The sequence below is a fragment of the Zonotrichia albicollis genome, chromosome 11 (assembly GCF_047830755.1).
Source record: "Zonotrichia albicollis isolate bZonAlb1 chromosome 11, bZonAlb1.hap1, whole genome shotgun sequence".
Lineage (NCBI taxonomy): Eukaryota > Metazoa > Chordata > Aves > Passeriformes > Passerellidae > Zonotrichia > Zonotrichia albicollis.
This window is the reverse complement of record NC_133829.1, coordinates 18,745,428-18,753,373: the sequence shown is the minus strand read 5'-3', so window position 1 is coordinate 18,753,373 and position 7,946 is coordinate 18,745,428.

Sequence of the window (7,946 nt, the reverse complement as noted above, 5' to 3'; positions counted from 1 at the left end):
AGGCAGTGTTTGCAGCAGTCTAGCAGCAGACCTCGCTCCCAGGCTCTCAGATGGAGATGAAGAGACTTATTAAAATGCAGAAAAGACAGAGATTCTCAATAAATTTGCCTGTCCAGCATTTGGAAGGAAGCAGGGCTAATGGCACTTGAGATTGAAAGCACTTCCACCCTCTATTAGTAACCAAGGAGGATGTTCAGCAGCAGCTGTTGGAGATGGCTCTTGTTAAATCCTCAGGCCTGGAAAACACACGCTCAGTGTCTCCAGAGAGGGGACTGAGCAGGGACCTAGCTTGTGGTGGTGTTTGTTTTTTTAAATACTACCATATTAGAGGAATTGCAAAGGCTCTTCCTTCTCATCCAGTCCTGGCACATGCCCCACATTGCTCCCTCCTTGGAGACGCAGCTGTGCTGGGGTTTGACAAAGGTCTGTGGTCCATGCAGGACCCCAGCACCTCCTCACCATTTGCTGGGCCTGTTTCTCCTCCAGGCTTGCCCCCTGTTCTCTGGTCTGTGCCTCTGAGGGATCCCCTTCTCACCTCAGGCTTCAGCAGAGCTTGGAGGGGGATCGAAGTCCCTGGACTCACCTGAGCCCTCAGATTTGGGCTTCCCCTTGGCCAAGCCTCCCAGGCAGCAGCACAGGCAGCAGGTGGAGAGAGCACAGCTGAGGTGAGAGCCCCCTGGGAGACTCCTTTGTGCTTGGGGAGCTTTAGGGAGCTCCAGAAGGAGACCCAATGACCTTACCACCTGCAAGGCCTGGCACGGGCACAGGCTGCTCATGTTCTTTTCTGCAGTCACGACGAGAGGCTGGTGACATCGCTCTGTTCACAGTGCCTCACTTCAGGCTTGGAGGAGCAGTGGCAGATTTCTACATTCTCCTGCCAAAGCCAGAATCTGTCTGCAGCTCGTGCTGCAGCTGGTGCTGCTCCAGTCCCAAGTGTTTGCACTCTCCCTGCCTTATTCCTGTCGGGACCCAGGTTTGGTGGCTGCACTGCAGAGATTGACCCCAACACCTGGGTGGTGGCTGTGATGCCACTGTGCCTGTGGGTCGCTGTGACAGATGGCTGTCATGGGGTGCTGCAGGGACTGGCAGATGGGAGAGGACGGGGGAGCACAGGCTGCACCGCTTGCGTGCCAGACTCCACATTTCAGCTTCACTCTCATGCATCCCCAGGTAGGACGTGCAGCCCTGGGGGCTGCCTGCTGCTGGCACTGCCCAGGAGGGAGAGAAGGATGGCTGTGAAGCTGCACACAGTCCTCAAACAGGAATATAACGACCCACGGCTGTGCAGAAGTGATTTATGGTTCACTCTGAGGGAACAGCGGAGGCAGAAGGGCTTTCTGCAAGGATGCAGGGCTGGTCCTCTGCACTGGAATCTGCTCCCACCCTCTTCTCCACCTCTGATGGCTCCAGGAGCTCTTTGCTGAGATCTCCAGGCTGGTGCTGACAGCATTGCCCTTCCTCTTACCAAAGGAACTGCTTGCCTGGGTAAATCCAGACAGGTCAGGGCACGCACCAGGAAGAAGAATCCAGGTAATGTCTTCCGGGCTGCTGCCAGCCCAGCCGAGAGCTGTGTGCATCCTCATCCATCCTCCGGGGCCGAGGAGCCACTTCAGCTGCCTGGAGTGTTCCTGGTGCCCACCCCAGCTGGGGACAGGAGCCCTGTGTGGCAGCCGGGCCAAGAGCAGCACACAGCATTCCCTGGGCTGAGGAGGGATGGTGCCAGGTGTCATGGCAAGGCTTCCCCTCTGGTTTAACCTCGGGTGGTGCGGACACAGCAGCTTCCTGTGAGTCAGAGTCCCTGCCCCTGCACACTCCCGGCTGACTCAGCCCGGCTCATGTGGGGGCTGAAGCTGGCACTCGCCCACGTGTCACCTGAGTCAGGTGCTGGGTCCATCCACTCCATCCACCCTGGCCTGCAGGGAAGCCTGCAGCTCCTGAATCTCCAGCTGCTTCTTCCCAGCTTCAAACAAAAGCCATTTGCAGGAGGTTTGGAGTGGATGTGTGCCTGCTCCTTTCCTCCCCGGCAGCAACCCACATGCACCCCACTGTGCAGCACAGCAGGGACCGAGGGGATGTCACCTCTGCTGGGTGGCAGCCGAACCATCTCCGGGCTCGGGGTACGGCAGGGGACATGAGGACTGGAAGGTGGCAACTGTGGCACCAGAATTGCTTCCTGGGAGGCAGCCAGGGAGTCCCAGGCTGATAAATGACACATCTGTTCTCTGCAAATGAACAAAAATTGGCATACGGAGGAGGAAACTGGCATCGTTAGGGAACAGATGGATAAATATGACATATTGGGGAAGAGTCGATACAGCTCTCTTGCAGTGAATTTCTCTTTTCCACAGCGAGTGCTTTCTTGGAAAAAGCCAGCAGGGCCCTGAGGTGATCCAGCAGAAGTCCCTGCGTTTCCACACGCAGATCTTTGGCAAGATGAGGTCAACGGCAAAATCTGCAATAATATTGAATTATTCTGGAAATTGTGGATGCGTGCTGAGCATTGCAGGAGGACTTTGAGAGGCTTAGGAAGCTGACAATAAAATGAGACAAAAGCCAGTGTTAGGGGAAACCAAGCCCCGGCTCTTGTCCACAGTGATGGGTTCTGAGACTGGGAGCTCTGACAGTCTGTGAAACTGCCCCCTCAGCAAAAGTCAAAACCTCAAAGCCTCTCTGACAAGCTGATAGGAAGGGTCAGCAAAAAGGAGAGATGAAATCAGAGATGTCACTATTCCCCAGCCAGTCCCAGTCTACATGCATTTCTGGTCCCCCTGTTCCAAGGATACAGCAGAGCTGGAAAATGTGCACACAAGGGCAGCAGGAGGATCCAAGGTCCCTGCACACGGGGTCCCTGAAGGACCAGGGCTCTTTGGCACAGGAAGGAGACAGCTGGGATCACAGAGCAGAGATCTGCACAGCAGGGGGAGGTGGGAGAGGCTGAAATAACAGTGATAACACTCAGCACACAGGGGCCCTCCCTGCCAGGGGCTGCTGCAGATGCTGCGTGGTTTAGGAACAAAACCACACAAATCCACAGGAAAAAAATACATAAATACATATTAAATACAAAGACTAGCACAAAGAAGAGTTGTGAGATTTTAGAGGCAGGGATGGTGTCCAGGGAAAGTGTTGGTACACATTTGCACCAGGACACTATCAAAGCCTGGGTAGGATATGCACAAAGCATGTGGAGCAAATTTCTGCAGGCACTTTTTGCAGCTTTCCAGCTTTTCTGTGAAAAAAAAAAAAAAAATTGTTATGCAGTTGATAGTATAATTGAGGCAATGCTAATTGACCAAAAGAAGAGATGACAACTTGCTGAAAGACTTGGAGCCAGATCCATTGGTCATCACCTGGACGCTGGTCCCTGCCTCTGCTCTCTGCCCTGACAGCCTCAGCACCCCGAGTGTCACAGCTGCTCTGTATGTGGTCCATCATCTCATTAACACTTTGACGAGGTGTGGAGAGCACTGGGAAACTTCATTTCCACAGGTTCAGGTGCAGCACGCTGGAGACAGGCCAGAAAGAGAGCTGGGTGACAGGAGAGGAGAGAAAATGACTGCAGGATTGACACCCAGAGGGGGGAAACGCTTCTTTCACTGACAAATGCAAGGTTGGAGGGAAATTTCCAAGCAGCCATTATGTAAACTCTGATGTTTTTGGGTTGTTTTTTTGGTTTTTGTTTTTTTGCAAAATCATTTTGTGTGGGCTCAAGTCCCAGAGAGCTGAATTCTCCCCACTCAGGTCTCATGGGGACAGGGGAAGCAAGACATAGGAGCTTTCCTGGAACAAAACCAGGATGATGACAGGAAAACCTCATGCAAGATGCTGGCTTGGTGGCAACAGCTCTGTGATATCATGCAAATTGCATGGCCTCACCCAGCCAGCCGCTCCACACTCTGACAGCCAGGTGGATGCTCTGGGGCTTCAACCACAGCACAAATTCAGTCCTTTCATTGCTGGCCCTCCATTTTTGGCTTTTATTTGCTCCTACCAAAGGGTTTGATCCTGCAAGGACAAAACAGCATCCAGCTGGGATAAAATGCCTGAATCCCTCCTCTGAATGAATGAAGGAAATGGGACCAGCTGTGAGAGCATGGATCTGAACTCAATAGCAAGTGGTAAAGTGGAATTGATTGGGGCTGCCTGCCCTCATCGATCTGAGGCTGAGCAAACGAAGGAGCTGCAGCATTTGCAGCTCAATCAGAGCCATGAGCTGCTGGGGGCTGTGCTGGGGGCTGGCAGGGGACCTCAGTGCCCCAGGAAGGGGTTAATGGTGGGTTTGATTAATCCAGCTGCAGCAGCCATGCTCTCACAGCTGGGTCCTTCTCCAGACAGCTTTGTGTTGCCTGTGGGCAACACCCACCCTGGTATCTCCTTATATCTCTTAATAGGGCTGTCATCAGCTGTCAGGAAGATGGGCTCAGTGCACAAGAGCAAAACAGTGGCCATTGCTCCCACAGAGAGGGGATCAATTGCAATTGCCACCAGCCCAATTTCTCTGGAAGGGCTGAGAGGCAGAAAATGAAGGTGAATTCAGAGATGAGTGCAAGAAGTGGGGAGGTGAGGGCTGGCAGCTCATGGGGGCCTGTCCTCTGCCCACTCAGCAGCACAAGCCTGGGTTAAGGCTGGCTGTGTGCAGGCCATAAATCCCTGCAGCAGGAGGAGGCTCCTGCTGTGCACACAGAGTGGGAGCTGGGGCTGGCAGCTGGGATCAGGCAGGGCACACACAGACATGCCCAGCTTTTATTTAGGGCTGCAGGATGGCTGGATCTCCCCTGGGACACTTTCCTCACGTTCCATCTTCAGCTGGATGCTGGACACACCAGGGAAGAGCTCAAGAGGCTGCCCTGGGCTGTGCTCCCTGGGTTTTGGACAGGGATAAATCCCTGCTCCATACATTTTGGGTACCATTTTCTTTGATTTCTGAGCGTTGGACCCAGGCAAGGGCATGTCAAAATACAAGCAAGCAGACAATCTTTCTGTTAGATCCTGTTTGCCTTCCCTTCCAGTTTTCTTGCAGACTGGAAAATATCCTTTGAAGTTCAGGCTTTGGAAGAACCAGGACCCACCACATGTGCTGTTGTGGGCTCATAAAGCCTCTGGAGAGCATCACAGCTGAACACTCGTGTCAAGGAATGCTCAAGTTCTTCTCATTCAGTCCTCAGTGCATGTCTCATGAGCTACAATCACAGTGCATGTCTCATGAGCTACAATCACAGAATGGTTTGGGTTGGAAGGGACCTTAAAGCTCATCTCAATCCACCCTGCCATGGGCAGGGACCACCTTCCACTATCCCAGGGTGCTCCAAGCCTGTCCAGCCTGGCCTGGAACACTTCCAGGGATGGGGAAGCCACAGCTTCTCTGGGCAATCTGTGCCAGGATCTCAACACCCTCTCAGACAATAATTCCTTCCCAATATCCCATCTGACCCTGCCCTCTGGCTGTGGGAAGCCATTCCCCTCGTGTTGTTGCTCCAGGCTTTGTCCAAATCCCCTCTCCAGCTCTCCTGGAGCCCCCTCAGGCCCTGCCAGGGGCTCCGAGCTCTCCCTGGAGCCTTCTCTTCTCCAGGTTAAGCCCCCCAGCTCTCCCAGCCTGGCTCCAGCCCTCAGAGCATCTCTGTGGCCCTAGAAGAGGATGGTGGGGACAGAATGAGGTCAGGTTGATGGCAGTTGTCTCCCAATTCAGGTGTTTTGTCCTTCACTCCTAAATCCCACACAAACCTTCACCTTCAAGTTGTCCCAGCCCCAGAGCCTTTCCCTGCTCCTGCTCCAGCATCCAGCTCTGCCCCAGCAGCACCCATGGGATGCTGGCCGTGATGGTAGAGTTGCTCAGATTTCCTTAGGAAGGAAGGTGGGATTTCCACAGCAGAGCAATTTCCAAGTTGGATTAGTGGCCTCTGAATAGGCAGAGAGGACAGCACTGGCCTGCACCCCTGCTTTTCCATCAGCAGCAAAGCACAGAGCACCTCCTCAGCTCCATCCTGCCTCCCCAGCACCAGCGCTGCTGCTGGGGCTGCTTCAGCAATCTGTGAGAAAAGAGGAGGTCCTGGGGATTCCTCTGCCTCCCAGCTGCCTTCCTGAGGCTGGGAAAGGAGACCAGGGAGCAGCTGGGGAGGCTGCTCGAGGGGCAGAGCAGCCCAGGCAGCCGTGCAGTGATGAATTGCCCTTGTCCCTCTGCCAGCTGCAGGATTTACATTTGTGCCACAGAGCGGCAATGGCTGGGTACAGCAGCACTCTCCGTCTGGCTGCACTGGTGTTTTGACATTCCAGGCACCTTTAAAATCCCACTGAATACAACCCACAGGCATCAGAGGGCTTAGAGAAAGGACACTGAGGGGCAGAGCAGGGTGGGAAGAGCCTGGAGCAGCCATCCTGGCCGGGTGCTGACACCCAAAGGGATCAGCAGGCACATGGGGCTCTCAGTGCTCCCACAAGCTCATCTCTTTTCCTCCATCCTAGCAGGTTCAAACCATCTGGACTAAAAAGCACATGGCAAAGGGTGGTTGGGGCCCTGACAACCAGGCAAGGTCCCTTAGGAGTGCTCTCATCCCAGTTCTGTTGGGAGGGCAGCTTACAGCAGAAAGTTGGACAGGCCACCACCGATGCCAGCGATGGGTGGCAGCAGTTTCTCACCTCCTCCTTCTCATCCACACCCCATGCCTTATCTCTGGGCCCTTTTGCACCTCCCTGCTGAGTTCCATGTTTGGCTGACTCTCCTGGATGGCTGCAGTGTTATCTCAACCATGCCTGTTCCAGCAGTTGAGGTCATTGTAATTCTGTCAACTTCCACATTCTAGAAACATCTGCCAAGAAGCCAAATCACAGCCCTGCTGCCTCCTAATCACAGCCCTGCTGCCTCCTCCAGGGCACCAAGGAGCCCACACGTGGGCTGTGCCTCCTGCCAGGCCAGGAGCTGGGATAAAGCCATGGTGACACAGCCTCAGGGGTCCCACTCTGCCTGCCATGCAAATCCCTGAGCAGGAATTTCCTGGTCAGTGCCTGTGCCTCTGGGGGTTCTCTGTCCCCACCAGCCATGGACAGCATGTCCTGCCAGAGCGTGCCCCACTATCTCCTGTGGGTCCCACCACACTGTCATGCTCTACAGAGACTAACATGGAGCTGGGCTTATCCCTTCACCAGGGACACAGCTCATGGCATGGTGCCACCGTGGAGGAAGGCACAGGAGACCAGGCACAGGGCAGCACCAGGACTTCTTCCCTTCACAAGCTGATGACCTGGGATTCAGAGGTTGCAGTGATGCCACCTCTACAGCTCAGCTACACCTGTCCTGCAGGGGTCTGCTGGTTGGATTTGTGTCCTTGATGCAGCAAAGAGGATGATGATGGTGTCAAACTGCTCAGGCATGAGAGGAGAACCATGTGTTTCCTTCCATTGTCAGTGCACCTGCTTTGTTCCAGCATAAGGACACAGATGGGGACAGGGATGGACACAGATGAACAAAAGCAGCATCCTTGCAGCCCCATTGGAGGCATGGACTGGGATCCCCATGGACTGGGATCTTGGCACGTGGTCAGGAGAGGGAGAAAGGTGGGACTGGAGCAGGACAGTAGCACATGGGCACTCAGCTCGTTCAGAGTGACACCCCTTCAGCATCTCCTGGCCAGCCAGTTTGACATGGGAGAGCATCTCCCACTGCAAAGGTTCCCAGCATTGCTGAGGGACCACTGGTGCACACCAGCAAACTGCTGAGGACAGGACGAGGTGGGCACAGACAAAGAGAGAACACAAAAAACCACAAAAAAACCATTCTGTCTTCCTCCACCACTCTGAGCTCTTTTGGGCTGGTTGTGAGAAAGATGAGCTCAGAGTGGCAGGAGCAATTACTTCACAGAGTAATCAAGGCGCACAGGGCATTTCTCCAGTTTGCCCCAAGCCTCAGGAAGACCATTCTAGATGTAGGATTTTCCAGCTGCAGCAGATACACC